At 41.0% G+C, this 23,714-nt stretch overlaps 1 protein-coding gene across 3 annotated transcripts in view; it reads left to right on the top strand.

Moving 5' to 3' along the window:
• Window positions 1-23,714, top strand: part of LOC105927950 (equilibrative nucleoside transporter 1) — a 65,839-nt gene that overhangs the window by 15,397 nt on the left and 26,728 nt on the right. The window contains exon 1 of one of the 3 annotated variants that reach the window (XM_036126825.1): window positions 18,983-19,142. The exons of the other annotated variants lie outside the window; for them this stretch is intronic. The gene's annotated coding sequence lies outside the window, so the exon portion shown is untranslated. Of the gene's footprint in view, window positions 1-18,982; window positions 19,143-23,714 lie in introns of those variants that run through there. 3 annotated transcript variants of the gene reach the window in all.

Raw genomic sequence — 23,714 nt, 5'->3', positions numbered from 1 at the left:
CTGACAGGGTCAACGGCCAATAAGGATCCAGTTTAAAGCGTCCAGCAGACTCGCATCACTGAGGTTAAATCTAAAGATGGTCATGAGCTGAAATTGAAAAGGCTCACATCCAACCAGCTGGGAGTGGCTGGAGGGTTTTTAGGTTTTCTTGATTAATCTTAACAGGTGATGTTTTGGAAGCAGCGGCACAGAGTACTGACGTACCTGGGTGCAGTGAACACATCACGTGTACCGTAAAGGACTGAGCTGAAACACTTGAAACCCTCTGCAACACGCATGCTCTTAGCATGATAAACAGCCGAACAACCCAGATCCCTTATCACACACAGACACATGTTTGGGACCCCTCACTTTGTTTGCCTTTACATCCCCAGATGTTCCTTCAACGGGCATCAGAAAAACTTTTTAAATGTTCAACCTAAACAGCAGATAATACCGCAGTTTTATTTTGTCGCATGATGTTACAGTATTTATCATCATGTGGTTCAAGTAGATTTATATTTGTGCTTGTCTGAAACAGGTCGGTGGAGGGGAGAATCGGAGGGTACAGCGGGGTGCAAGTTCCCTGAGTTTGAATCCCGGAGACTGTCACTCTGGGTCCCTAAGCAAGACGTTTAACCCCATAAAAGCTCCCAGGGCGGCGCGTAGTGGCGGCCCACTGCTTCCCGCTAGGGGATGGGTTAAATACGGAAGACACATTTCATTGATATATGTTTTGCAATGACAGAAAATAAAAGTCGATAAATAAAAGATTGTGATTATTGTTATTAAAGGAGCATCATGTGCATTAAAACATGACTCGAGGAGCTTTGGATCTGCAATTCAGTGTATTAAGCAAAATTGATTATTTTTGTGAAGTCAGAAGAGCTGCAGGGCAGTGGAAAAATGACTCCACTTGTTTGCCTCGGCTCTATACTCAAGATTGAAATCCTAATGGCTACCTAGGGGAAACAAGAGGTCAGCACTTAATTACTGAAAGTCGGTCACAAAGATTTATTTTCCCTTTGATGTGTTTTTTTTTTTTTTCCTCTTGGGAATGTTGTCCAGTCGTGGCATTTTAACGATTGCAAGTTTAGCCCAATCTGTTTTCATTTATGGTTGCACAACAGGAGAACCCCCTTTCTTCCTGACCTGCATGCACTTCACGCTTCTGTAGCTGTAACTTACACTGAATGGCTTACTTGTAAGTAACTATGCATAAAAAGATCTAGTGAATGTAATCTAACTATATTTATGTATTTTTAGTTTAAATAAATGACCTATAGTGTGTCTTTGTGTGGAACAATATGTTTGGTTTGGCAGTGACTATGCGTTTATTAATAATTTCCCTTAGCATTTGTAAAGTTGGTGTTTTTAATCAAATGTACAACATGGGAGACAATCTGATTATCAGGAAATAACAGCTAAACAGTCTCTGTCAATTATTGTTTTATGAATACCTGCCTAGTCAGGTGAGGGTTATAAAGAACAATAGATTAGGAGTGAATTTGTGTGCTGGTGTTCTCAGCAACCCCTGCACACATATCCAGAATAAATAATTTATTAACAGCATATCTCAACTTCCAGGTAAAATACTTTAGTCAAGAGATCATTTAACTAGACTGATGATATTGAACTAAACTACTAAGTAAAGATGAAAAGAATGAGCAAAACTAAATTACTGTGGAAAAAGGATCAAAAAGGGGGGAAACTGAAACGCCAATAGCCAAATAAATGATGCAGTGCGATCACAGTTCAGTGTGATTAAGTATATTTACAAACCAAGGTTTGTGTTAAGCAAATGGGGCAGAGAGTCCAAAGTAGCTCTGAAAGCTAGTAATGGACAACAGTTGCTGCGTGTTCAAACCACCGGTTCTCAATGCAAAGCAGAAAGGGGAAATAAAAAAAGTAAAATGAAGGTTTGGAGCATACAATCTGCTGCATTGGAAATCAATAACATTTTGGATCATCGCTAATGCCCATCAAGGCATTGTTGTAAACACAGGAGATCTCATGGTCTGCTGGTGTTAGCAGCCAGGATAACACAATTTAGCATGTTTAGTAGAACTATGCAGACATTTTTTATGCAGCTTAATATGTATATGTAATATTATATATTAATATTTTATATTGTATAATATTATAATATATTATAATATATATGATAATATTATTAACTGTATTAATTGAGAATAAAATATAAAATGGCATCATCAAATAGTTCATTGGCCACAGTAGAGTGTTTTTATTTTATTTTTTATGATGGCATCTGCATGCATTTTTTGTTTTTAGTTTATTTTTGTCCTGATAGACTTCTATCCTGGTACCAGCCAGTCAGTGCAGTGCTCAGACTTCAGCAACTCTTCTTGATATGCAGGTACATCTTTTTAATATTAGGAAAAAACTCAATAATGTGTTACTTGTTACAGAGAGTGAAACTCATATATTCTATAGATTCGTTATACAGAGAGTGAAATAGTTTTAGCCTTAATTTCTTGTATTTTGGATTTGCATTGCTTACACATAATGAAAACCCAAATATTACATTTCACAAAACTGGAATATTAGAGGCAGCTACTGTTTTTTTGAAAAATATATAAAGTTTGTTGCACAGCTGGTTTTTACATTATATTTTTACTTTTGGTTTTCTTGCTCTCTCAAACTGGATTTCGAATGTGGAATAAAAACCCTGAAATGTTGCACAACTGGACTTGTAACACTCCTCCCTGTTCCTCAGACTTTCCAGAGATGACTTTCCAAAGCTTTACTCAGACTGAGGTTGACCTTTTACTAAAAAAAAAAAAAAAACTTTTCTTTATACAAGTATTTTCAAAGTTAAATCTTTCTGTTGGCTTTACTAACCCTGTTGTTTAGTCCTGGTTTTTATTTACCTGTTTTGAATGTTTTGCAGTATTTGGTCCCTGGAACATTATTGCATGTTAGCTTAAATAGTAACAGCACATGAGCAGAAATCAAAGATATTGTTCATGTAACAAACAGATGGTCAACAGCAGATCTTCAAGAATCAGCCAAGAATCTGTTTGCTTTTTAGCTCTTATTTATATGCAAGTAAAACATTTCATATAATGAAAAAAAGGATACAGTCAATAAATGTTATCAGGAAATACTGTGCAAATAGGTACGATAAAAAAGAGCAATGCATGTTTTGGGTTTTCTGTCGGCCACTAACACAAAGATGAAATGTTTCTGGCAGGAAGGTTTCGTTTTGAGAGTAGCCTACGCCCACAATCTGAGTCAGCTTTAAGCAGAACAGAGTGATGATTGTTAAGTTCCTGAAGCTGTGCTGAAGATGTGGAACTGATGATAGATTTTTTTTTTATCTAGTTTTAGTCATTTCTGTAAGTAGACTGCAGCGGTTGAATGTTTTTGGGGAGGCTCATTCGGTTTATTCACCCCTCTCAAATCCTCTACAGCCTGGGTATTCTGTTTGTGACCTGAAATTGTTTTCAGGCTTTTACAAACATGATTATCCTGCAGCTTTTTTACTGTTGAAAGAAGTTTTTTTTTTCCTTCTCTGATCTTGTTCCCCAGTTCTTTCTTGTCTCCTTTCTTCTTTTCTAATTAAAAATAAAAAGTCTCTATCTGCATGAACCGCCTGTGCTGGTGGGCCAAATCATTCCTTATTTGCTAAATCAATCCAGGGACTGCAAACGGCCCCCTGGCTTCACTTTGGACACCCCTGGTTTAAACAATAATCCACCAAAGGCCATAATTCTTAATCCCAGCAGGGTTTAATTTAGACTTAGACTTAGACAACTTTGTCATTTTGTATGCACAGAGTGCGTACAGTACGAAATTTTGTTGCATACAGCTTGTAAATTGCAGTAAAATTAAATTACAGTATAAGGTGCAGCATCGATTTAAAAGTAAACAATTTAAATGCAGACAATGCAAGAGAAGTCACAGTTTACAGGTGAGTATTTTTTTTAAAAACATTTTTATGTGCAGAATTGATTGTGCAAGGGCATTTGTGCAAGAATACAGCTTGTAATTTACAGTAGATTTAAAATACAGTATAAGGTGCAGCACCGAATTTAAAAGTAAAGCAATGGAAATGTAAACAATGCAGGAGAAAGTCACAGTGTACAGGTGAGTATTTAAAAAAACAACAACATTTGTATGTACAGAATTTGATTGTGCAAAGGGCATTTGTGCAAGAATGCATTTAAAAACGGAGTAATTTTTGGGGTTAAAGTGGTGGTCCTCTGGAATGCCTCTCCCATCATGGCCCTCTTAAAATCTCAGTATGTGGTCAGAAAGCCATTCTCACTTTTTTTCATGTCATGCCCTCTTCTTCCCCTCAAGCACGGCTGTGATGGTGCAAACCTCTCAGGATGTTCCTGAATTAGACTCGTGTGGTGTTTATTTGTCCATCTTCTGTTCTAAAAATGACATGTTGAAGAACCGTCTGGGTCAGCAGGAAGCGAAGGGGTAAAGATTTTCTCCCAACAATGGAAATGTACACAGTTGTGCATCAAAAAGGAGGCCCTCCGATTGTTTAAAAGGGTTCCTCCTGACAATATGCGACGGTTTCCTAACGGTGGCTTGTTGATCCTCTGCAGGTTGAACACGCGGTTATCTCATCACTCCTGTGCTATTGTTGTGCAGGTGCCTGGCTGCGATCCGTTAGCGGCAGCAACCTCAATCCAGTGTATCTGTGGAGTTGTGGCCGAAACTGTTTTCGCAACAGTTGTTCGTTTTGACGAACAACTGTTCGTCAAATGGCGGGAAGAATGGCGGGAAGGCTTTATATGAATAAATTATATAATATATACTATGGTAACACAACAAATACTTGGTAAACTTTCTTCTAGGCAAGACAAGGCAAATTTATTTGTATAGCACATTTCAGTACAAAGACAATGCATAGTGCTTTACATGATTAAAACATAAGAAAATAAAACAGAATAAAAGGAAAACTATTTAAAAATACTTGCTTCTAATGTTTAAACATTATGCAACAGCAATGCATCAGTTTATTCACATTTTTAATGTTGATCAACTTAAATGCAACTACAAAATCTATGATAAAAAAATCTATTAAAGTCTGTCAAGTCTTGTCAGTTTTGGTTCACTGTACGTTTCCCCCACTTGAAAGGGATGGCATCTACTGTGAAACAACTGGATTTCACTCAAAGAGCCTTCAGTTTAGTTGATCCATCCTTATTTTCATATGATGGTCCCCATAGTTTTTTAGCCTTCCAGTCATATAGCCAGTGATATAGGTGAAAAACCTCAAAAGAAACAGAAACATGCATTACATTTTAAGTTAACAAGATAAATACATTGTGAAACAAACACATTTCTATCCCTTTAAACCAATTATTTCAACAGTATAATAAATAGCCAATATTCTATAGTACAATTCAACACCAATAGATAAATTAGCATATTTATCAACATTTCTTTCTTTTCCGCTTTTTCTCTCTTCCCCCCTTCTTAGCTTTACTGGCATGATTTGAGTTGAATATTAAACATGTTAAGTACATCAATCAATCAGAGTTCATATGCTGCTCAAATGAGATTCAGGAAATAAGCAATAGCACTTTGGAGCTTACCGGCTGTCGTTCAGTTTGTAGAACTTTTGCACAGTTCTGAATTTAGATGCTACCAGCACTGTTTGCCTCTCCTACTGTGGCACTTCTTCAAAAAAAAGAGTGACTAGTCAGAGTCACACCAAGAGTACCTGTCCTCCCTGATTGCTAGGAGATTGGGTTCACCTGGTTCTCTCCACTAAGCAGCAGAAGCCACAGAAAGTGCAGCAGAGGTGAGTGGCTACCTGGCAGTTTGCCAGAACACCTCCCACTCGATCTTTCCACAGAATCGATGGATAGATCGCAGAATAAATACCTGCAAACTGCCTTTCATTTTATACTTGTTCTTCCATCCGCAATAAAAACCACCAGGCGCCGAACATCTCTGTACAGGACAGTAGTTTGTGCTGGTTCTTTCAGGACCCCAGGCAAAGGCTGGCTTGGTATGAGTCTTTTTACAGGAAAGCAAGAGCTTTGGACGACTTTGACGTTCACATCCCGCACAATGCCCTTTGCATCTGGGTTAACACTCACGACCCGTCCTAACTTGAATTGGCCCTGCATCGCATTTTGGTCAGATAGTCAAACAATATCGCCAGCTGCGACATTCCGATGTAACGTGTGCCATTTGCTTCTCACAAATAAGTTTGGGCTGGAAAGCTGGCTCCATGATCTCCAGAATCTGCTGACATGTTGCTGCATCTCTGAGTCTTTTATAAGGATAGCTTGCAAAGTCAAATGTTCTGACGTCACCACTTGGAGAGGCCTGTCCCAAGAGGAGTGTGTTTGGTGATACATACAGGATACGATCTTCACAACTCTGCACCAGGGCATCAATAGGACACTCATTTGCAAGATTAGCAGCAAGTTGGAAAGTTGTCTGAAGCTCATTGTAATTTAGGGCGGTATTGGTACCCAAACTCTGGAGTGCCTTCTTAATGATGCAGACGGCAGCTTCAGCAGCTCCATTGCGATGAGGTGACTCAGCTGGATTAATTATCCACTCCCATTGGGTGCCTCTATTGCACCTTTGTCTTGAGAATCCAGGAACTGGAACAGCTCTCTTAGTACAGACTTGCCACCGATGAAATTTGTACCTGGGTCGGACCAGATCTTCCTTGGATGTCCTCTATTTGCAGTGAATTGTTGGTAAGTCATCAAAAAGCTCTCTGTTGACATTGTGTCAACCGGGTCTACATGAACAGCCCTGCTGGCCATGCAGCTGAAAATTACACCCCACACTTTCATGGAGACTCTTTTCTTAACATCTTTGACGAGGTATGGTCCAAAGAGGTCATCTTTTTGCTTTGTACTTCTTGCAGATAAGACAGTTTTCCACTACTTTTTTAGCAATTCGCCTGCCTTGAATGACCCAGCCTTTCCTTCTCATTTTTAGCACAGTTGCAGCCACACCTTCATGACCCTCATTGTGTGCCTCTCGAGCCAACAAATTAGAGACCCACACATTGAATGGTAGAAGGGGGACTGCCATGCCGTCTTCTCTGAAACCATGGATTCTCCCACCACAGACTAGTAAACCAGTCTCCAATTCTTGGTACACCACCAAGCGGTCTGTAGTGGTAGCTGGAAAGGTCACCCCCGCTTGAGCAGCAAGACAGATGTCTCTAAAGGTGTCCTGATGTTCGTAAGCAGTAATGACCCCACTCGTTGGCACCGCCTCCCACTTTGGTGTCTTTATGGACTTGTTTCCAGATATACATTTTCTGGCAGCTCTCCATATCAAAGAAACAGTCTTGAGCAGACACATTAGGCTGCTGAAGCGCCTTTCATCCACCAAGTTTTTGACAGCTACCCCAGCAGGAGGTCTCCGCTCAGAACTTTGCCCAGAGCTTTGATTCTTTACTTTGGCTCTGGTGAGTGCTGCTACAAACATCTTCTTTTGCATATTAATAATGCTTTCTTGAGCTGCAGTAGACACCTCTCTCGCAGACATAATAGGCCACTCACACTTGGGGAGGTATAGGAACTTTGGTCCTTCTTGCCACTCTGAATTAACATCCAAGTTCTTTTGGCCCAGCTCCTCGAGTGATTATGTCGGCTATGTTGAGTTGTCCAGGGATCCACCACCAGTCTTGTCCCATGTACTGCTTTGAATTTCTCCTATTAGCGAAGAAAGTTCGAAATCCATAACTCTCACGCTGAATGGCTCCAAGAATTGTTTGACTGTCCAATAAATGGTACCACTGGCTGCTCTTGATCTTGGCATGCTGCTCAAAGTATTTTTTAAGACGACTTGCAAAGACCGCACCACAAAGCTCTGCTTTGACTGCATCTCCTTTCTGGTCTAGAGGTGACAACTTTGCTTTTGACTCCACCAGTCGAACTGTTATTTGTTTGCAGCAGTTCCACCATAGGTAGAGAACAGCACCATGGGTTTTCACTGCCATCTGAAAAGGTAATTGCAATGGGTTCAGTAGTCACATCTGGAGGAGTAAGAGCTCTTGGAAATGCAATTTTACTTAACTGCACATCCTCCTCAAACAGATCAACCGCATCTCTGTGGAGCTCATCAGATAAGGCAAGGTCCCATGTGTCTTTGACAATGTTACGCTTTGGTTTTGCCTCCTGGAATGCTCTTCGGACCAAAATGGCCCCTTTTTGCTTTGCTGGTGTAGTCAGGCCAATTGGGTCATATAAACCAGCTACTGGACTCAATAGCTCACGCCGTGTCAATGGGTGTGGTGTTTTTATCCGTACCTCTTCTAGCAGCAAATCTTGGCCAAGTCTTTTGCTTTGAGAAGTTAATTCTCACCATGACGTGCAACTTGTCTTCATTTGCGATGTAACCGAGGCCAAGTGCCTTATCGTTTTCCTCCTTCAGTTGATTTGGCAGGACAATCATCTGTGGTGATGTCTCTAGTTTCTCTTCCTTATTTTGGCCAGAGAAGACCCATGGCTTCAATTCAAATCCTCCTGCTTTTAGAATCAACTCTACATTCTTTGTGATGACCTTAAGTCTTTGCCGACAGTTGTGAGATGTTATTATGTCATCAACATAGCTGTGCTCATGTAATACTTGACACTCATCTTTGATGTGGCTAAATTGAGGAAGGTTAGCAGTCTCTCTCATGGCAAGTTGCACTATACAACCTGCTGGTTTGTCCCCAAGGTTTACCCGTGTAATTGCGTACTCTTCCAGCTCATCAGCCTCTGAATCACGCCACAAGAAGCGGTGCAGATGGACCTCTTGCTCCTCAAGCCAGACAGAATTGTACATTTTTTTGATGTCTCCCAGAGCAGCAAAAGAGCCCTGGCGAAACTTGAGGAGGACTGCTCGGATGGAATTGAGAACATCAGGACCTTTCAACAGCAGATCACTTAGACTTTGGCCTTTATACTTTTGACTGCTGTTCCAGACGAGTCTCACAGGGGTTGTGACGGAGTGCGGGTTGGGAGCGATATGATGGCTTATGTACCAGACTGGTCCTTTCCAAGTATTTAAATCCTCTTCAGTCAGCTTTTTTGCAGCCTGCCGATCAACCATTTCATGAACTTCAGCACTGTAAGCCTTTTTCCACAGTGGTTCCTTGGCCAGTTGTCTCTCCATTCTCAGAAAGGTGGCCGCCACTGTTTTTTTGTTGTTTGGCAATGTGGAGGGATCCTCGAGCCATGGATAACTTGCATATGTCGGACCACTCTTCACCACTTCTAATTCTCTTTCTTCAGCCAAGGTAATTTCTTTGCCACCGGGCTGGCAGTTGCCACAGCAGCAGCCTCCACATTTTGGAGTGCAAGCAGCACCAATGCTATCCCACTTCCACCATTGAAGGAAATCACGAGTGGTAGCCCCTAAAGTCAAATGCTTGACGGTAGATGAAGGGCATACATGCTCTTTATACATCACTGCAGCGGTTCTCATTGACCTGGCAAAGTGGGTTCTGGATTGGTGCGCTGTGAATGTAGCCTCTTCAAACAGCTCAGGGTGTGTTCCTGCAACTGTCTTTCCCAATGGTCCTCCCACAATACAAGATCTCCAACAGCACGTATCTTCTGTGGAACCAGCCGACCTTCTTTGTGACTTATTAACAGATGTATTTCTTTTGGTCTCACAAGTTCACTGAGGGGGACGTCTGGGAAGAACTTTTGAAGGGCTTTCTCAGTTACATGTTGATGAATGTCTGCAATGCTGTCCAAACCATAGCAAAGGAGTTGGTGGGACTTGAAGTTCCCCCTTTCTGTTACGATCCGGATCTTTAGGACGTACCGTCTTGTAACTTGAACTTTCATTCCTCCGACACCGTGGACAACCAGAGTTATGGCTTCGCTCCTCAGGTTTAATCGATCAGCTGCATCATGTGTTATATAGTTGGTATCTGATGCTAGATCAATTAGAGTCCCAATCCTTTGTCCTGCGTTAGCTGTGACCTCTAATGGCATCATGATAACAGGCCACTCCACCACACCGTTCTTTGCTAGAAGGTTGGGCTGATTGGACACAGATTTAGATTTAGCCACTGCATTACAGAAGACGTGACACTTTTCCGCCTGTTCAGGTGAGAGGCCTTTAATGAAATCTTCTTGGGCTTGGGTGTAGCGGCCTGCTACATCACCTCCCACTGCAGTGTCTTTGCCCCTCTGGATAGAATGCTCTCTGGATATATCAGCTTTTGGACAGAGATAATAATGGTGCTCTGCAAGCGTGTTGCTCCTTGCAGTCTGGCCTTCTGCATAGGAATTCAGTTTTACAGTTCTCATACTCGTTGTGAATCTCCAGACATTTTTTGCAGGCCCCCAGTTTTTTAACAGCTTCCTTCTTTTCTGACAGCTTAAGCATACAAAACTTTTTACAGAAATACAACCTTTTCTTATGCTTTCCCTCTCCACAATCCACACATTCTTGAGACATGTTTGCTGGCTGAATAGAAGTTCTGGTCCGTGCTTGCCGTACTTCAGACCTTGGTTTTGACTCTTCCTCCTTCAATTGATCCAGCTTTTCATAAATTGCTTCTTGACCTTGAAGAAAATTCAGGAGGTAGTCAAATCGTTTGTCTTGGTCAGCCTCAGTCCCTTTGCTGTTTATTTGGAGTAGTCATTCCTTCTTCAAGCTGTCTGGAAGTATACTTTCTATTGCTTTTGTTATAAGGGGGTTCTTTATAGCACCAGCTACACCAAGTTCTTCAAGATCTATCAGAGCTTTTTCTACAGTTCGAATTAGCTCAACAATCCTCTTGGGCTGGTTGCCTTTAACTGGTGGAGTCTTTTGAAGCTCCTTCACTATTTCAAGGGCAATAGTTTTATTTCCAAAGCGATTCTCTAGAACCCGGAATATCTCATCAGCTGTTGTACAAGTTGTGAGACGATGGTCTCGTACTATTTTCTTATCCACGCTGTCAAGCAGATGATATTTTTTAATCTCTTTGGATCCAGTAGGTTCTCTCTGCATCTGGAGTGCTTCCCAATCTTTTTTCCACTGATAGAACTCTCTATGAGCTCCAGTGAACTTTGGTAGAGCAGTAGGCTTTAGTTTAATGGCCAGTGCCACAGGAAAACTAATAGAAGTGCTTAACCTTTTAGTCACTTCCCTGGTTTGCTCTGCAATAAATTCTGCTTTTCTTAATGTTAGTTTTGGTAAAATGGTCTCAAGGGCTCTGATACGACTCTGAAACTGATGTTCTGCATGAGGAGCCCAGCACTTCCAATGTTTATGCACCGCCTTTGCTTTCTTTACAAGGTTTTGCAGATGTTCTATCATGAACTCATATGCCTCTATGCCTTTACTTGGATTCACAGCATCCACATAATCTGCATGTGACTCTGCAGTTGTAATGGCTTGTGTCAATTCATATTCCCCAAAATTTTCCCACAACGTCTTTTGTATTAGATTTTTTAGCTCTTGCATTTTTTCCTCACTCTCTGTGGTTGTTTTATCCATAGCCTTTTGTTGTTCACTGAACACCTCTGGATTTGAATTTTCAGCAGAATATTGTTCTGCAACATCCTCATCATTGGCTTCAAAAACTTTACTAGCTTCTGCTGTGAGCTTTGCAAAGTTGTCCCTGAGCTCTTCCTCAGACATTGTGTGCATTCGTAGAACATTATTGGCTAAACGGGAGAATTGACGCTTTACTTTTGTTCTAGCACTTTTCAGCTGCTCCAACACTGATTCAGCCATTTTGATTTTAGCAGCAGGCAAAATAACTATCTTGACTTGTTTCTTTGTGGACACATTTGGTCCAGCCAACAAACTCTTAATGTCCCTCCAATCTTTAGACTGCGGTGTTCCACTGTCAAGTCTTGTCAGTTTTGGTTCACTGTGCGTTTCCCCACTTGAAAGGGATGGTGTCTACTGTGAAACAACTGGATTTCACTCAAAGAGCCTTCAGTTTAGTTGATCCATCTTTATTTTCATATGATGGTCCCCATAGTTTTTTAGCCTTCCAGTCATATAGCCAGTGATATAGGTGAAAAACTTCAAAAAGAAACAGAAACATGCATTACATTTTAAGTTAACAAGATAAATACATTGTGAAACAAACACATTTCTATCCCTTTAAACCAATTATTTCAACATTATAATAAATAGCCAATATTCTATAGTACAATTCAACACAAATAGATAAATTAGCATATTTATCAACATTTCTTTCTTTTCCACTTTCCATCATAAAGATTAAACACCAAGTTTTTTTTTTTTACTCCCCTCTTCTTAGCTTTACTGGCATGATTTGAGTTGAATATTAAACATGTTAAGTACATCAATCAATCAGAGTTCATATGCTGCTCAAATGAGATTCAGGAAATAAGCAATAGCACTTTGAAGCTTACCGGCTGTCGTTCAGTTTGTAGACCTTTTGCACAGTTCTGAATTTAGATGCTACCAGCACTGTTTGCCTCTCCTACTGTGGCACTTCTTCAAAAAAGAGTGACTAGTCAGAGTCACACCAAGAGTACCTGCCCTCCCTGATTGCTAGGAGATTGGGTCCACCTGGTTCTCTCCACCAACCAGCAGAAGCCACAGAAAGGTGCAGCAGAGGGGAGTGGCTACCTGGCAGATTGCCAAAACAAAGTCTCAAAAGGTACTTGCAGTTAAGCTCAAAACTATTCATGTCTCTGGATTATTTAGTTTTAAAGGGCTAATTTAATTTGACCAACATGTCTCTTCTAACTGGAAGTGATATTAATGATGGTTAGGCCAAAGTCCCGACCTGAATCTGATGGGAGTTAATAATAACAATAAGGCACATTGTGTTTTATTCTAAATACAGGACCTTGCAAAAGTATTGATGCCACTTAAGCTTTTACAAACCTTGTCAGATCCTAACCACAAACGTATGCGTGTTTTATTGGGGTTTTAATGTTATAGACCAACACAAGGTGGCGCATCATTGCAACCTTTTTCTAAATACGGTTTTATATTTCCTCACATGTTTTGCATTTCTTTTATGCATTCTCCCTTTTTATCTGATTGTGTCACACATCTGCTGTTGCATTTGTTTTATGTTACCCCTTTCTGTTCTCCTCAGTCTTTTCTCTCGGTGGAAAAAACTGTCGAGGTTGGGCTCTGCAGTGCTCATAGTATCTGCTTACCGACTCGAAAAGTAAACAAGGCTTAGAAGAACACAATCGTTTTCAACTGGGTGGCATGAACATATTTAAATGCTATCCTTACGGAAATGGGGGGTGATTTGGGGGTTTCATACCAGACATAAGTGGCTCAGTTCTGTGCAGCTCAAACTCCTCCACACCGGGGTTTTCTGGGTGAGGAATAAACGGCAAAACAACTCAAGCTCTTCGTCACAGATGGTTTCCAACCACGGGGAGCTTTTTTTAGACGGAGGTAGGGACAGGGTGTGGATAACTGTGGATCCGCAGTGGTAAACAGCCGACACCAGCTCTCAATGTGTCTCAATGTGTCACATTTGGGAGAAAATGCCTCTGCACACTGGTTCAGATACATGAAAATATAGATGCTAAAGAAAACAAGTTGTTCCTTGGTGTCTTACTTAGTAGTATCAACTGACTTTGTGTTATTTTTCCTTTCTAAAGTAATTTGTTCTCTGTTATATAAAGAACAATGATTGGGTATTATGCTTCTGTACTGACACAGTCACATGCTCTCCTCCCAGATACACTATCGTCTGTTTTTGATTATTTTGTTCTCATTTACATCAGTCTGAAGTCAGCCTCAACCTTCAGCCTGGATTCACATGCGTTTCTTCAAACACTGTGTTTCCTGAACAAAGGAAATGTTGCATTATTCACTCCCTCAAAGGCTGTTCACACGCCTTGCTCTTTTTCCTTCCTTTTTTTTTAAATACTTTCGCACAACCAAGAGATTTTGGCTCATTTTTGCCTCAAATCGATCATCTACCCATCAAGTATAGTCCCATGGAGCTTTTTAGACGTCTGGATTTGAAATGTGCCTGAGATCTGTGTGTTTAGGCCTCTTAAATGCGACCTGCTGTTGGGTTTTGCATTTGTGGTTTTTGGGTTTTTATCTTGCATCTTAACATTTAACTTGTGCTTTAGCAACTAATTTATTGTGAAATTCAGCTTACAGCAGGAAACGCAGAGCAACAGTCATCTTTTCTGTCACTATCCAGATAAACAAAAATAAAGCGTAACCAGGATTTAATTCATGTAATGCTAGACACCACGACAACTTGGTTAGATTTGGAAAAAGGTAACGTCTTTAAGAGACGCAGAGGACACAAATATTATCTACAAACAGTACCACCGTCCCATATAGATCTAGTGCGCATCAGTTGTTTTTCAGCAGATCGGTCTGCCACAACACACCCCTGACCTCCACGCCCAAACTAAACACAAATCAGATGGGGAAAAATATGACCCGAGAGTGGTGAAAAAGCAGCAAATACATGTTCTGTGTATGCAGAAACTCCTGCAAGGATGTAAGAAAAAATATATACAGATGGTGACTTGGAAAGTCTTTATCAAGAAAGGCAGCTGGGGATATTTTTTATTTGCCTATTGTTTCTGTGTTGTAGATGTTGTTTTAGAGAAATCACAGAATGAAAAAACTATCCTAAGTGTCGGGTAGCTTCCATATGACTTGTATTTGTGTTTACATCCCACCACAACCCTGCACAGCAGAGGATGATGATAGACATTGAGAAAGAAATACTCAGACTGTGTCATCGTTGTTCTTAGGAATTTAAAAGCGCACCCCTCTCCAGTGAACTTCCTGTATACAGACCACATTTCAAGTATTCCACAGGAAATAAAAACATGGACCACTGTTATGGAATTTTTTTTTGTGGGGAAGACCAAGACCTTTGGCACATACAACAATGACAACCCATGGCTCTCTGCACTTCTGAGGCAGCTGCGTTGGAACAATAAAGAGGTTAAAAGCAGGCCAGGAACAAGGCCAGGAACAAGCTTACCAAGGAGATCAAGGCAGCTAAGAGAAGCTGCAGTGAAAAGCTAAAAAACATCTCAGCTGATGACCCATCTGGAGCTTGGAATGGTTTGAAACCGATGGTTGCCTGCAGGGGCCCATCACCCCGAGCAGAATCCTTGTCTGGTAGACGACCTGCAGGTTCTACAGCAGATTTGAAAGTTAGTTGTTCACACCTCCCACCAACCCGTCCACATCTCACCCCATAGTGACACTTCAGTTCATTTTGCTATGGGTCTGCTTGATTCAATTCAGAACGGGTGGTTTTCCATTACAACTGAATACGGCGCCAATGTGGGCGATGTCGTCACCACAAGGTGGTGATGTGAGACAGAAATGCGATGTGACGAAATGTTTGTTTGGAATACATTTTTGTGGACCTCTGCATTGGACCATTGGGTGCTTCCATCATCGTTCAACTATCCGCTATTGTGTGTGTTTTAAAATAATGGCTTGATTCTAGCTCTGGAGTTGCTCTGGTTATGCAAACGGTGACTCTAGTCAACTCTAGTCAATCAGACACCAACAGCCTTCTGACGTGGCGTCTTTGGGCGACTCATACTTGGATCCACATCGAAGCAGATACTAAAAATGGTAACAGTTTTACGAATCGGTCACCCAGGGAAAGGCCTGAGGAGCAACGTGTACTGAACCAAAACGCCTTGAGTTGGTACTAATGGAAAAGAGGCAAAAAGCTTCCTGTGTTCCAACAACCATCCTCCCCTCAGGCCCCCTATCTAGATTTAAGATGCAAATGGGCTGTTTCAACTTTGGAAGACCAGAGAGGTTCCAGGACATCACAATGTGTCCCCCTTATACCTGAGAGCCTGCCCTGACCAACTGGCCTTCATCACCATTCAGATCTTTAACAAGTCTTTGGAGCTGTGAGATGTTCCCTTGTGCTTCAGATGCTCCACCATAATACTGATCCCCGAGAAATGCACCATCACGGTGTTAAATAAATACAGACCTGTAGTCCAGAGGTCCACAGGTCTGAAACTCCTGAGGTTTGCAGATGATGCCACTGTCATTGATCTGATCCAGGATGGTGATGAGTCTGCATGCAGACAGGAGGTGGATCAGCTGGTCCATCGGTGCAGTCAGAGCCATCGGGAACTTAATCCGCTCAAAACAGTGGAGATGATGGTGGAGTTCTGAAGAACACCCCTCACACTGCCTTTTTTTAATTTTTATTTTTTTATTTTGGAATCGTGACTTCTTCGATTGTGTTAACAGGAACGCTTTTTCCACGAGTTTACCCCATTGCCGGCCCCTATTTCTGGTTTCCGAGGCAAATGGAATGCAACATAACAGTCTTGCTCATGGACCCAGAGTGGCAGTCTGTGGAATTCAAACCAGGGAACTCGTGCCTTCCCAAGAGACAAGCACCCTGCTCTGACCACTAGAGGCCACCACTCCACCGTCATGTCCAACACAACAACAAAGCTGCAGACCAAACAATTTTTAATGTTAACCTGGTTTAGTGATTTTGATTTGTAAAGTAGAGAGATTCTGTAATTCCGTTCAAGACCATGAAGTAAAAGTATTTAAGAAATTGTTACTAAATTACAAAACAAATGAATGTGTTATCTATTTGAGCCTAAGTATCTTTTTAATTGAACTTTTTCATCTGTTAAATTTGTGGCACTTTTGGTTTTTCATACACATTGTGCGCTCCATATCATCTGCTTCTGCTTCAAAGGCCATGGAACCTTCCTTTAGCTTTTTTTAAGGTTCTACAGCGGCATCTTTGTTTCATGCACAGCCGCTCACCTCCAGAGGTGAGGACGCGTCTGTTGGTGGTAACACCAACAATCTGGATCAATAAAGTCAGAAATTCGAAGTTGCGTCCATGACCAAACCCATCTGTGTGTTTGGGATGGTGTAGCCATGTGGTTCTACTCCACTGCTGCAAGAAGAACGGGGTAAAAATAAACAAGAGACGGATACATGTTAAAAATTCTTGTGCACATGGTGGTGGTTGAAGGGTCCAGACCAGGGGACACCAACATGGTGCCCGTAGGCACAAGGTGGCCCACAAGGACCATATGTGGTGCCCAGGTGCCTGTTCAAAAAATAGTGAGCCTGCATTTAAAATTTTATTTTATTCAGTTGCTCTTCCTTTTTTAATCATACTTGCATTTACATATATTTTAAAATGACAAAAGCATTAAAAATATATTGCATAAAGGTGAGCTTGGACTCCTGTAGTTCAAAGGTCAGTACAGGTAGCCCTTGGTATGTCAGGTTTGTAATTGTAATTTGTAATTTTTATTAAGGATCCCCATTAGCTGTTGCCATGGCAAACAGCTAGTCTTCCTGGGGTCCACTTTAAAAACACACAATAAAAAGCACAGTCACAAATACCGTATAAAATTTCCAAAAATGTAATTTCTCAAAAATTATCAGAGAATGCACAAAATAACAAGTACAATGAAACAGCCAATAAAACAAGAACAAATATGATAAAACAGCCAATAAAACAAAAACACTTCAGGGCATCAAATGGGAGGAGGTGTTGGTTTAGTGGTTAGAGCAGTGCACTTGCACTCAGAGAAGCTTGCAAGTACCCGGTTCAGTCCCCACAGCCTGCACTCTGGGTCCCTGAGCAAGACCCTTAACCCCAGATTGCTCCCCAGGCGCTGCACATGGCAGCCCACTGCTCCCCAAGGGGATGGGTTAAGATGCAGAAGTGAATTTCTCCATTGTGAGATCAATAAAGTTAAAAAAGGAGTCTCAGATTCTTTTTAAAACATAATTTACTATGAGTGCATCAGATGTACTGAGGTAGATTATTTCAAAGATACAATGATCTATATATAAGGGATCTCTTTAGAGCATTGGTTTTTGGACCTGGTAAAACAAGCTGCCCATTACAGGAACCTCTGGTTTTGTAATAATCATGAACAGAATGACTAAAAACAATTTGTGAATGTATAAAAGCAGGAACATTACTGCTCATGACTGACTTAAACAGGATAAGTGTATTAAAAAGCAACTTGTTCTCAACCGTAAGCCAGGAAAGGCGGGCATGCATCTGGTTGACATTAGATCTAATGTGGCAGCCCAGTACCAACCGTGCTGCCTTGTTCTTAACAACCTGGAGCTTTTTGAGTTCACGCCTGGCAGCAGAGGTCCACACTGTAGAGCAATAGACAAGATGACATCACACTAGACTCTTAACTATTTGACATAAAAGTGGACGGACCACAAAAGAGCAACATTTCCTTGCGGAACTAATTGCTCTTCCCATTTTCACAATAATATAATTAATGTGGTGAGACCAAGACAGAGAACAGTCTACCATCACACTAAGGAGTTTTGGCTGCTCCCCAAGGGGATGGGTTAAGATGCAGAAGTGAATTTCTTCATTGTGAGATCAATAAAGTTCAATTATTATTATTAATTATTATTATTATTATTATTACTAATAATAATAATAATAATAATTATTATTATATTATTATTATTATTATTATTATTATTATTATTATTATTATTTCATCTTGTTGAACCATCAAGTCACAAACATTTAAGTCAAGCTTTGGGCTGGCGGACAGCTTGTGTCTTGAACCAATCACCATGCACTTAGTCTTAGAGATGTTGAGGGCGAATTTGTTACTCACCACCCGATCATATACAACAGTTCTCTGCTCAAAACCTGATTTGATTCACCGCATGAAGATGCAGCATAATACAAAGTGGTATCATCTGCGTACAGGACAGTTCTGGCACTTTTTGTAGCCCAAGCCAGATCATTAGTAAAGACTGAGAAAAGTAAAGGACCCAAACAGCTGCCCTGTGGAACTCCACACTCCAAACTTCTTCTACTGGAGAGGCTGCCATTCAGATAAACCTTCTGTGATCTAAAAAGACGGGTAGCTTTCAATCCACTTTAATGCTGAGGAATTAAAACCATAAAATGTAAGGTTCTCAGTTAATAAAGTATGTGGCTGGGGGTCCCTGGTCCAGACAGTCCTCTCCTGCGTCCTGCCCAACACACACACACACACACCCTCCATCTACTGATGTGCCAGCATGGAGGTGGGCAGATACGCTGGGGTTTTTGCTCTGACTAACTCCTTCTGGTGGTGCCCGCCCATCTCTTTTGTCACAGTGACTGAGAGAAGAGCGATGGGAAACTGATAATTCAGAGCAAGACACCCGAGCCGCAGCTTTCGGTCCGGGGGGGGCGCAAGCACCAGCAGACTCGGGCGGACTACCAGGTAAGATGTTCCTCGCTGCTTCTACTCCGCGTAGGATTAAACACGCTGCTGTCTGCCTGGCTTTGTTTGTTTTCAACTTCAAAAACTGAAAATAGCGCACAGCCATTTGTTTTAGAAATAACGCCGATTGGGTATAATTGAGTCGCTGTAAGACTCCTTATAAAGTCTAGCTTAAAAAAAAAAAAACCCCGCAGACGTAATGAATGAAGACGGAATGTATTTGTTTGAAACTACGGCTTTCGACCACGTTTCTTTGTCACCCCGTTGTTTAGCCGGGGAGCCGCTCTCTGACTCCGTTAGGTTAAAATCTCAAAAGGTTAAGAGAAGCAGCGCTGTGCTTCTCGCGGCGGGGCTTTAGGACGGCGCGGATTCAAACTCGCAGCCTGTCCTGCGGCGGCGACACGGTTCAAAAGCGGCGTCTTTGTACTGCGTGTCAGCAGCGTGGTCGGGTGTATTTCGCCCGAGGTTTTAAATCTGTTAGCTTGTGATCGAGGCGGCCGCGTGGACTGCGTGTATGTCTGTGAAGCACGCGGGCTGACGCCACGGATGAGCAACACGTGCTTTTAGTCGCTGCTGCATCACAGAGGACAGCAGCAAAGATTAGATACGAGTGTCTCTGAAGCTTTTTATCAGCACGAAGCTCACCAGCAGGTCCTGTGTCTTTAGTGGATGGCGGAAAAAGTCTACACACCCCTGTCAGAACGCCGCCGCCTTTTTGTGATATGAAAATAAACAAACATCATGGCAAATTAAGGTAAAAACTGTTTGATGCTGATGATATCCAAGTGAAAAAATAGATAAATAAATGGATCTGTCAAAGAAAGCTGCAATAACCTGAAGCGTGCAGGATTTAGACAAATACCTTTTGAGATGTTGACCACCTTTGAAAGGCAGAGTGGGAAAATGAGGAGAAGGCATGCTGATTGCTTCCTATTTTTTTCACATAGCTAAAAGGTGCTGTTTTGTGAAGTAATAATTTAAAGGGGGCTTATCATGCAAAATCTGCTTTTTTGTAGCCTTTAAATACTTTGTGTGGCATACCAGAATGTCTAGGAGTGCAGAAACATTTAATGTAGTCTTTTCATCCAGGTATGTGAATTTTGAACAAAATTTTAAAGTGGTGCAAAAAAGCAAATGCGAATCACGCTTTTTCCATCCACCGGTCTGGAGCGAATTAATCAGGCTACGCAAAGCGTAATCTCGTCAGAAGCTGATCGCACATGGTTATAATAAACAGGAAGTACAGGTTGGAGCATGGACCACACATCTAAGAAGAAGGAGAGGGTTTCTATTGGGCAACTTGTAATTGTTCTGTCATGTCAACCAGTAATACCGATTTGTTGTTTTGCGTGTTATGGGAATATGAGGGAGGACGCAGAAAGCGGAAACAGCTGCCAGTCAAGTAGGTAAATGTTCGCTACATCAGACCTTGTTCAGCAAACGCGTTTCCGTATCTCATTTTGCGCATTAACTCTCTTTCACAGTCATCCAAAAGCCACCTCAAGCGAGCGTAAAACCTTTTCTTACGAAATTGAGGAAGTTATTTCAGTTTTGCAGTTTACTTGAAAATGATGACCCAAACAGAATATCAAGATATCAGTAGCCGTGTCTGCATTTTTTTCCAAGTCGTTTCGTTTTCTTGATTCTCCGTTACGTTTTTTTAAACTCTAAAAGCTACAGTATTTGTTGTGCAGATGCTTAACAAGGTCATGTACTGCTGGCTAACCAATTTTGCAAATCCGCCATTTAAATAATTTTTTTTTTTTTTTGTCTTGCCATGATTTTGTAGTTTAAGCTCAAGCATGCTGAAGCTACAAGAGGATAAATGAAAATGTTCATCGTTGGGTGTATATTAACCCACACAATTCATTACACCCTACACCAGCATACTACAAAAATGGACAAACGGGGTGGAGTGCTCTGTGACCTGGAGGGGTTGCCTCCTTTAGATTTAAAGAGACGGCACCAAAACGAGTTGCTCTGGAGCGAACCTCAGAACAGAGGCAAAAGAGGGGCAACTATCACGAGGTATTCAGATCAAAGCATTGCAGTTTCACTTCATATAGACCACAACTGAATGATTTAAAAAGGAAGGCATTAAAAAGCATATATTTCCTTTAATGAAAGATTAAACTGAGTGGGTTTTTATTTTCTTTTTGTATGGAACATGTTTTTAACGCATCTTTTTTTTTTTTTAGTCTAATTCCCGGGTCATAATTTTTAAAAATCTGTAACTTTTAACAGGCTGTGTACACTTTTTTTTGTTAATTTTAAGAAGACTAATATTTAGTCAGTGGCACTTTGGGTTGAACAATGCGTGAAGGGTACTGTAGGGCATAGTCTAGCTAAATTCCTTTATAAAATCTGCATGGTTGCTCATCAGAAGGACGGCCCGTCTCTGTTTGCTTCGGACTGACTGAAGCGTTATGTATTCCCTGTCTTGACTCCGTGTTGCACGTGTTTGTGCTTTTTACAACTCCGCTGACCCTGAGGCAAGGAGAGAAGAGAGGGCGCTTTGTTTTTCAGGGACCAGCTCGGCGACCGCGTCTGCGTTTCAGTGGGAGTGGAAGTTCCTTTTCCACACCTGTTGCATGAGTTGGTGTCAGTAGTCATCGTTTTTTTTCTGGTCTTCAGCATATATTCAAAGGAAGCATGGCGACCGCAGCCTTGTTATTATCCTGGAGCTGTTCACGGTGTGTCACATCATCAGGCACTTATACAAACGGCGGAGGCTGGCAGCTGGAGATCTGCTTTCTTTGTTGTTCTCTCTGAGTGGCGGGAAATAATTTGGGGGTGGAGGCGGAGAGTAGGCGAGCTGTGGTACAGACAATAGAGATGAGATCTTTATCCTTTGGCAGGGATTAAAATCTTTTTACTTTCCACAGTTTTATTATTTATTTATTTATTTTTATTTAAATCTCTTAGGGATGGATGTTTTACACCACTCACTGGTATCTTGTAAATTGTTGTTTCCTATCTGGCTGTTATTGATTCCCTTTCTCAATTGGATTTGTGTCAAAAAAGATTAAAAAAAAATCTGTGGTTCACTGGTTGTTTCCTTTTACTTTTTCTGAGAAATGCAGCTATCTGTCTTTTAGTGATGACCACTTTTATTTAAAGTGGTGGTTCGGTTTATTATTTTATTGGTACAAATTCATCCGTGTAAAGGTTTGTTTTATAGAAATAATAGTCATTGTCCATAAAGTGTGCTGCAGATATATATTTTTTTAATATAATGATTTTGATTTTATACCCAAAACAAAGGTTTACTTTTATCCCATGTTATGCTTCAAAGCATGTTTCCCAAAAATGTTATCTGATTTTTATAAAACTTCTTATTTGTGATGCACTTAAACAAACATATTTTTTCCCTCAGTATTTGATCTGCTGGTGTTTATCTAATAGCAAATAATGGAAAATTGGTCAATTTTATTATCTGGTTAAGTGGTTGTTGCAGATCTACTAGAACTGCACGTTTTAAAGCATGATTGCAATTACATGTTTTAATTGCAATCGTGCTAAATATTAACCCCAATATTGATTCTGATGGATATACTTGGCCCTATTCTTTCTTCCCCTTTATAACATTGTTCCCCCCACTTTTTGTATGCTCACTCTGTGATCAGGGGAGCTACTAAAATATAAATTAACCGTGTGTACAAAAGGGAGTAAAAGTCTGACCTACTTGCCAAAAGCACTAAAATCAGTAAATAATTTGCATGCATGGTGTTTGATATTTAATATCCTCCCAAATATTGCATCCAAGCAGTCCTTTGCTGTTATGATTTTGACCACATTGTTACTGCAGTGATGACTGTGATTTCATATATTTTGCATTTTGACTAAGATAAGAAATACCATTATTGTCCCACAATATGGAAATTCAGGTGTGACATTGGCAAAAAAACACATAAACAGAGCTGTACAAGAAACCATTAAGGAAAAACAAGCTAATGCAAAGTTCATTTGTAAAGTAACAGATAATTAATTTACCAGAAAGGCAAAAATAATAAATAATATAAAAATGGCATAAGTATTGCACAATTATTGAATATGACATTTTGACAAAATGCAATAAGTTAAGTTAAAGAGAAGAAATACATCAGCCAAATTACACATCGGTATGGGAAAAATATGCAATGTGCATGATTGTACAGCAACACCTTGGAGTAGCTAAAGCGTGTGCAAATGGACATTAGCATCTGAGGGAGAGAGTTTAAATGATTCCTGATCAGATCAGAACCCATGCAGCCATTAGCATGTTGTAGACACTTTATTTAGTCTGTTGGGAGCAGCAGATTGTAAAGTCTAACAACAGCTCGGAGGAAGGACCTGCAGAAGCGCTCCTTTGAGCATCTGGGATGCAGCAGTCACTGAAGGAGCTCTCCAGTCACTGAAAGAGCTCTCCAACTCTGCAGCAGCTCCATGCATGGGGTGGGAGACATTGTCCATCAGTGATGGGATTTTTCTTACTGTCCTTTTGTCCCCCACCACCTGCACTGGGTCCAGAGGGCATCCCAGGACAGAGCTGGCCCTCCTAAAGAGTTTATCCAGCAGCTTCCTCTCAGCTAC

Source organism: Fundulus heteroclitus, chromosome 22 (genome assembly GCF_011125445.2).
Source record: "Fundulus heteroclitus isolate FHET01 chromosome 22, MU-UCD_Fhet_4.1, whole genome shotgun sequence".
Taxonomy (NCBI): domain Eukaryota; kingdom Metazoa; phylum Chordata; class Actinopteri; order Cyprinodontiformes; family Fundulidae; genus Fundulus; species Fundulus heteroclitus.
This window is presented reverse-complemented; position numbering and strand designations above follow the sequence as displayed.